At 35.5% G+C, this 7244-nt stretch overlaps 2 long non-coding RNA genes across 2 annotated transcripts; both read left to right on the top strand.

The window, feature by feature from the left end:
- The first annotated feature begins 2419 nt into the window (after positions 1–2419).
- On the top strand, positions 2420–2835 carry LOC118482213. The gene is made up of 3 exons (XR_004867743.1): positions 2420–2501; positions 2603–2700; positions 2826–2835. It is a non-coding gene; the product is annotated as an uncharacterized LOC118482213 (long non-coding RNA).
- A 476-nt stretch (positions 2836–3311) lies between these two features.
- On the top strand, positions 3312–4026 carry LOC110876682. The gene is made up of 3 exons (XR_004867742.1): positions 3312–3460; positions 3564–3641; positions 3715–4026. It is a non-coding gene; the product is annotated as an uncharacterized LOC110876682 (long non-coding RNA).
- The last annotated feature ends 3218 nt before the right edge of the window (positions 4027–7244 follow it).

Below are 7244 nucleotides of genomic sequence, written 5' to 3'. Positions count from 1 at the left end.
TCGCGAGCTCGATAAATGAAGCTCAAGCTCGGGCTCGGGCTCGTTTACTAAATAAGCTTATTTTTAGGTTCGATGTCGGCTAGTAAACAAGTTTATATAAGCTCGGCTCGACTCGGCTCGTTTACACTAAAGCTCGATAAGGCTCGACGAGCCTAACGAGCTTCACATGCGAGGCTCGAGCTCGGGCTCGATAAAAAAACGAGCTTTATTTTTGGCTCAAGCTCGGCTCGGGCTCGATAAGGCTCGGCTCGTTTCGAGCTTTTTCTCGAACCGATCTCGAGTAGTCGCGAGCTGCTCGGCTCGTTTGCACCCCTAATGGGGATGATGATGTGTGTCATTTTGGTAGCAATGGAACATTGGTTTTGGGATCGGTGTGATGAAAAGGATCCATTTCCATAGTTTTGGCATGAATACTTAAGGTTATAAAATCAATTTCCCCTAAAATAAATAAAACTACTAAACATTTAAAAAAATTGAATACTTAAGACAATTGCGTTTCACTTAATTGCCATCCCTAAACTAGTGAAATGCGCATCTTTCGTAACATTTAAAACATATAAAAATTAACTAAAAAACTTGATTTCATTAATAATTTTTTTATAAGATTAATAACTAGAAAGAATGTTTCACTAAAACACTAAACATCTATCTATTTATACTTTCTATAAAAGGAGAAATCCAAGTGACATAAGAAAAGCTAATGTGTCAATAGGAGAGGGTGTCCAACAAGGCTTTTCTTATCTCATTATTACATCATAAAGCCTAATATTAAAAAACTTTAAAATTCAAAGTTGGCCTACATCAAACCACTGCCTTGTATATTTTCAAATTCTAAAGGTCTGGCCCACATTCTAAAGGGCAACCACTGCCCATTACGAGATAGTAGCAGCCGGTTCCTTTGGCAAATGTATACTTAGCAGCAGCAGATGTTGTTATCTTCCGTAATACTTTTAGATCAGCAGATGTTTAACGCTAATTACCGGGAAATTCAAATTTAAATATGCATGGGAATAAGTAATTAGCAATTAATGCATGTCACTCAGATTCAAACTCTTGTCAATCATCCTTCTTATATAAGGCTTTTCTTCTCATTTCCCTCTTCATATTTCATCACGCTTTCATCTTCTCTGATTTTGAAATTTGAAATTTAATCACAACCCGAATTCCGAATTAGAAGCATGTCAATATCAGTTGACAGTAATAATCTTAGTTTTGTTAACGATTTGAATCCTGCTAAGGATATGTGGAACATGAAGGCGAGAATTATACGAAAATGGAATCAGGGTTACAAAATGGAGATCATCTTCATTGATGAGAAGGTAATTTATATCTCTGCTTTTCCGTTTTATTTTAGAAAATATAGTGTTGTATGCTAAGAACATAATTTTTTTAAATGTAGTGTTGTATGCTAAGAACATAATTTCTTTAAATGTTCTTCAGGGTGCTAAGATTCAAGGAGGTATTAAGAGTCATCTGATACCTGTTTTTGATGGACAGCTGCAAGAAGATGCTGTTGTGATTCTCGAAGTTTGGTGTTGGTGAGAATAAAGATTTATATTTTAAAGTAGTAGTGCAGCCTTATAAAATCAACTTTTATAGATGCACAACTGTTACTCGTGTGAGAGATTGGCAAGGTGTTGAGTATGGTTTCAATTTCAGAGCTTATGAAGATATTCTTCAAGGAGAGGCGTTAAACGCTTTGAGTGTTGGTAATGTATATTTTTGTAATCATGTCTTGCTTGTATAATATTAGAGAGTTTTACTTATATTCTTGTATAATGTGATCATGTAGATGTTGTTGGATCTGTGATTTCTTGTGGAGATCTTGAAATCTTTGATCGACCTCCAAAGGAGACTAAGAAGATGAATTTTGATATGGAAGATTTGGAGTAAGTTGTTGTTTATATGTTCAGTCATGTAGTGATCATAAAATGTATTTAATGATGTTAATAAATAAGATGAAGAATGTCTGTATTTAATGTGGGATCATGTAATGGTAATAAATGAGGTTTATATTGTTTGTATGTAATGTTGAATCATGGTAATAAATGAGGTCTACAGTTTATTCTTAGTGAATATAGTACTGAAATTGAAACCATTTGCTACTTTAATAAATGTTATAGTTTTCCTGATTTATTTTCTGTTTTTATTCATTCAATGTTGTTTTGATATGAATATTCTTTTCATGTAGTGGTAAGGTTTTGCGGTGTACTGTGTGGAATGGTTATGTTCTGCAGATTAAGGACTTCATTTCTAAAATCCCACCTCATGGGCATGTGATGGTTGTTATACAGCATGGAAAGTGTAAGGAATGGAAAGGTATTTTTGTTATTTTCTGCAAATCATAACTATACTGTTTATTTCTGGCAATATAAAGACAGGTATACATTAAATATCTATATACTTTTCCGTGTAGGTAAATATACTGTTCAAAGTGACAAGTTTGCAACACGAATTTTTCTGAATCAAGAAATTGATGAAGTTGATGAGCTAAGGAGGAGGTAATTCTTAATATAATTTCTATTATATATAGATGGAAAAGTCAAATACTTGGTTTCATGTCATTTGTATACTAATTCTAATCATTTGTGGTATTCAAAAGGCATATATTGAAGTTTGGACAAGGGAGTAGTTCTACTTCTCAGACGATACTATCGTCTCAGAGTATTTTTCCATTACATAAAGAATTTGTAACTGAAGGTGTGAAGAAACATGTTGATGAGATTAGCGAGATAGAAGAGGTTTCACTACTTTGTATATAGTTTGGTTATTTGTTTGGTTTGTCACCTGCGTGTTTTTACAGGAAGTGTGTGGTGTTTTTACAGGAAATGTCTTATGTTGTGTTGTGGTTGCGACAATTAAGATTGTGCAAGAAGAGTATGGTTGGTTTTATGATGCATGTCGTAAGTGTTTCAAGAAAGTGATGGGTAAAAGTGAATACTTGCAGAATGTTGAGAATGTTTCAGATGATATTCTTCGATTGCCTACGACTTCTTTGGTTTGTATCAGATGTCATACTGAATGTACATCTATCACCACAAAGTAAGCAATGATGATTATTTAGAGTTATAATTATATAAGTAACATTCTAAGACTCATATTTGAATATAGTTTTGCAGTTTACTTAGTTAGTTGTGTATATTTCAGGTTCAAGGTGCAAGTGCGGGTTCAGGATGAGAGTGGTAGTGTTTCTTTTGTTATGTTTGATAGAGATGTTCAGAAGCTTCTTGGATTAGCGGCGAGTGACATAAGAGAGAGGCAGGTTAAGGCGAATGATACTGGATTCCGTCATGAGATATATCGATTGGTTGATAAGAAGGCTGCTTTTAAGATTGATGTTTCAGAGTTCAATCTTAAAAATGACTATCGTGTTTATACTGTGCAAAAAACAACTAAGGATCCAGTAATAGTTGCTGAGTTGGTTGGTGGAGATGGTAATGGTGATGAAAATACTGATGAGGTAGCATATAAAATTACTCTTTTAATCTATTTATTTTTATTTTGAGTTTTAAACACTGGATTGTGTACTTTTTTATATGATATCATATACTATGATCCTTTAGGTTACTCAAGAGGTAGCTGACGTTAAAGACGTTAACCTTTCAGACTCTTCTCTGGTGTCTGCTGAACGAACTTCAAGGGTGAGTATTTATTTTTAAAGTATGTTTAGTACGTTTAAAAAGAGTTCATTATTTTATTAAATGAGATCAATAGTTGTTTTGTGATCTGTTGGAAGGATGCTGTCTCTGTTACGGCCGACTCTTCAGTCGTTGAAGTTGAAAAGGATTCTGGATCAAGTCCCAATGGAAAGCGGATGGTTCAAGATGTTGATGTTGCCAACGTTGGTGAGCTATCCACTAATGTGAGAAGAACCCGGAAGAAGCTGACTAAGGTTAACAATTAGATTCTTATGAAAAAACAATTGTTATGAGAGATAAGTAGAAACCACTTATTTTTGAAGAATCCTTGTGGTTTTTATTTATGTCTGTTAACTGTTGTTTTAACAAACTGTGGTTAAAAGTTTTGTTTGTAATGCCTACAATGATGAATATGTTATGTAATGTCTATTGGTTGAATATCAAGTAGGGTTGTATATTTCTGTAAGATTGATGAATGAAAATTTAATCAATTGTTTAGTCGAAAAACTGTTGGGGTCTGAGATACATTAACATCTGTTAGAGGCTAAGCATTGCTATAGTGTGCTAACATCTGTTAATCCCTAAGTAGTGTTAAAGATCTGTTAAAGGTTAAGCATTGTTATAGGGTGCTTTGATGTGCGTGAAGTGTGATATATTTTTGATGTATATTTTTAAGCCCTTTTTTACACTTTTAGCCAAGTTTTAAATTTATAAAACACGATATTCACTAACACTAAACACACATATGGGCAAGTGCACCCATCGTGGACGTAGTATAGTGTTGGTAAGATACCGAGGTCGTCCAAGGACACAAGAGCTTTTAGTACCGGTTTATCCTCAACGTCTAATCAAATCAAAAAGGTTAGAAAAGGTTTTTAAACTAGAAAAATAAAAACTAACTAAATGCTGAAAAATAAAAATAAAATAAAAACAGATAGACAAGATGAATCACTTGGATCCGACTCGTGTATTAGTATAACCTTTGATTATTTTCGCACTTTTGCACTTGTTTAAGAGATTATCTTAGTTATTGTAGTAGGCCCCTCTTTTGGAGGCGACGTTACCCTCAACCCAGTAGTTTGAGTCAGCAAGGATACAATCCTAAAGGGTTGGATTATTGGAAGATAATGAATTAAGTTATTAATGCAAATTATGGTAGGCCCCGCTTTTGGCGGTGACGTTACCCTCGGCTAAGTAGTCTGAGTCAGCAGGGATACAGTCCTAAATAGCCGGGTTATAGTATTAATAGTAGTTAACTTATGAGGGGGTCAAAGAGTTTGGATCCCCGCCATCCAATACCTATGGGCACTGAAGGAGATCCTACTAAATTTGACCCAGGTCCCTTGCAGGACCTCTACACGCTGAACAAGGGCAAGACCCTTACCAAACCGTTCCCTTAACCCCCGACCAGGTAGCCAACATACCTCCATATAGACCGTGGAGATATGAATGGTGAAAATCTTTTATTTTATATAGACAGTAAAATAATGGCAAGACACCACGGACAAACGATAAGGAAAGATCACCTTCAACATAAGTAACTAGTTATTAAAGTCATTAATACAAAACCAAATAAAAAGTGCAAAAGATTAAAAATAAAAAGTATTATACTAAACACTTGTCTTCACCAAGTGATGTAAGAGACTTAGGCAAACATGGCCTTGATTGTCAAGAACTCTTACTATCAATCTTGGATCTCGAGATGACTCACACACTCTACGATGGACAATGGATGATGGTGGTAGATGATGGTGTTATGGTGGTGGTGGGTGGTGGATGAAATGTGAGAGAGGTGGTGTGCCAAGGGATGGGTTGGAATGAAACCAAGCACTCCTATTTATAGGCTGAACAGAAGGCTGGGCACGGCCCCGTGTCCGCTGGACACGCCCTCGTGCCCGTCTGACACTCTATTTCTTCATTAATTGTAATTCGCAATTACAATTAATGCGCCTGCTGTACTTTCGCCACGCCCCCGTGCTCACTGGGCACGGCCCCGTGGTGGGCAATAGAAGCTTCTACATGTTTGTCTTTTCTGCTGCTTCTTGGGCACGGCCCCGTGCTGGCTGAGCACGGGGCGTGTTCAGTCTTCTGTTTTCTCTTCTTTGCTTGGGAGGATGCTGTTGAGGGTTCGGGCAATCTACTTTTGTTCCTTTTCTTGTATTTATGCTAGAATTAGCTGTCTTTTTGCTTCTTTTGTGTATTTGAGCTCATTTCAACCTGAAAATACAAAAGGAAGACAAAAACACTCTTTTTCCAACATTAGTACTTAAAAAGGGTTAGTTTTATGCCTCAATTGATGTAATTTATATGTTGCATTTTATACACATCAAATACCCCCACACTTGAACTTTTGCTTGTCCTCAAGCAAAACTCTTTAAATATGTGGCTTACACTCCCAAATGGAATGGGTAGAAGAGAAGGTTTTTGGCTTGTCATAGAGTGTCGGGAATCCAAGATTTTTTTGGGTTTTATTTTTATTTATTTACAATCCTATTCGTTATGATTTATTTAGAACGTTTCATAAGATAAATTACTTATTAGGGCATAGCATGTCTTTTTAAAAATTTCATTTATATACAAGTTCACATACCTCACGGGAGAAATCACTCAATACTCGGCCGAAGGTGTATTTTTTTAGTGAATCACTCGAGAGCGGCATGGAACTTACGCCTACCATAAGCTTGCCAAGCAATCAATCCTCCTCCTTTTTAACTTTATACCTTTGTAAATATCAAGAGGACTTTTGGGGTGAAGGGTTAGGCTTGGGCTAAAGGTGGGTGGTTGGGTTGGTGGTTAGTAAAAGGGCGAAAAGCGTAAAAAGCGTCGGTTTTCGTAAAACACTTTGTTTTTGGTGACTTTTTTCTTTGAAGAATTTCTTCAAACAAGCTTTTGTTTGCATAGCTTTGTTTGTTTTTTTCAACTTCATCAAAAATTTTTATATTTTTTTTTGTCACACGAAAAAGAACGAGTTTACGAAAAACCAAGCTTGTTACTAAAATAAAGGGTGAAAAATGAAAAGGGTTTTTGGTGGGTGAAAAAGGGTAAAGAAATGAAAGGTTTAGGCTCAAAGGGGTTAATTAGGGGGATTTTGGGTAGGTGGTAAAAAAAATGAAAAATAATGGTGTGGAAAGAAAAATGGTTAGTCCTAATGCCTCCATCATTTACTTACTTGGGTTTAAGTTGGTAAGGACCGGGAATGAATCGTCGTGGCAAGTTCTAGAGTTGTAAGAACCAAGCGGCTATTCACACAAGAAACGAAAAATGAGCATTAAGTCTAAGGATGTGAATTTGTATGCTCAATAAAGGCTCAAAACTCACTTTTGTGGGAATGGGTTTTTAATGTGATCAAGTATATATAATCAAATTTTAACTAGACTTGTTATGCCATTTCATAATTTTCATATGTTGGTTCTTGTTATCACGACGCTCTCGGTTGTAAAATTTGTAAAAATATAACCTTATTAATCTTAAGATTCCTAACTTAAACTTTAGACAAGTAAAAAAAAATGAAAAATTTTGAAAAAATTTGGGGTGTTTAGCGGTTCCAATAGAGTTTTGTGTAAGGCTTGTTGTTAGGACTTGCAAAATTCCAAGGTGTTAGCTTCC

This window comes from Helianthus annuus, chromosome 9, assembly GCF_002127325.2.
Source record: "Helianthus annuus cultivar XRQ/B chromosome 9, HanXRQr2.0-SUNRISE, whole genome shotgun sequence".
Classification (NCBI taxonomy): Eukaryota; Viridiplantae; Streptophyta; class Magnoliopsida; order Asterales; family Asteraceae; genus Helianthus; species Helianthus annuus.
This window is presented reverse-complemented; position numbering and strand designations above follow the sequence as displayed.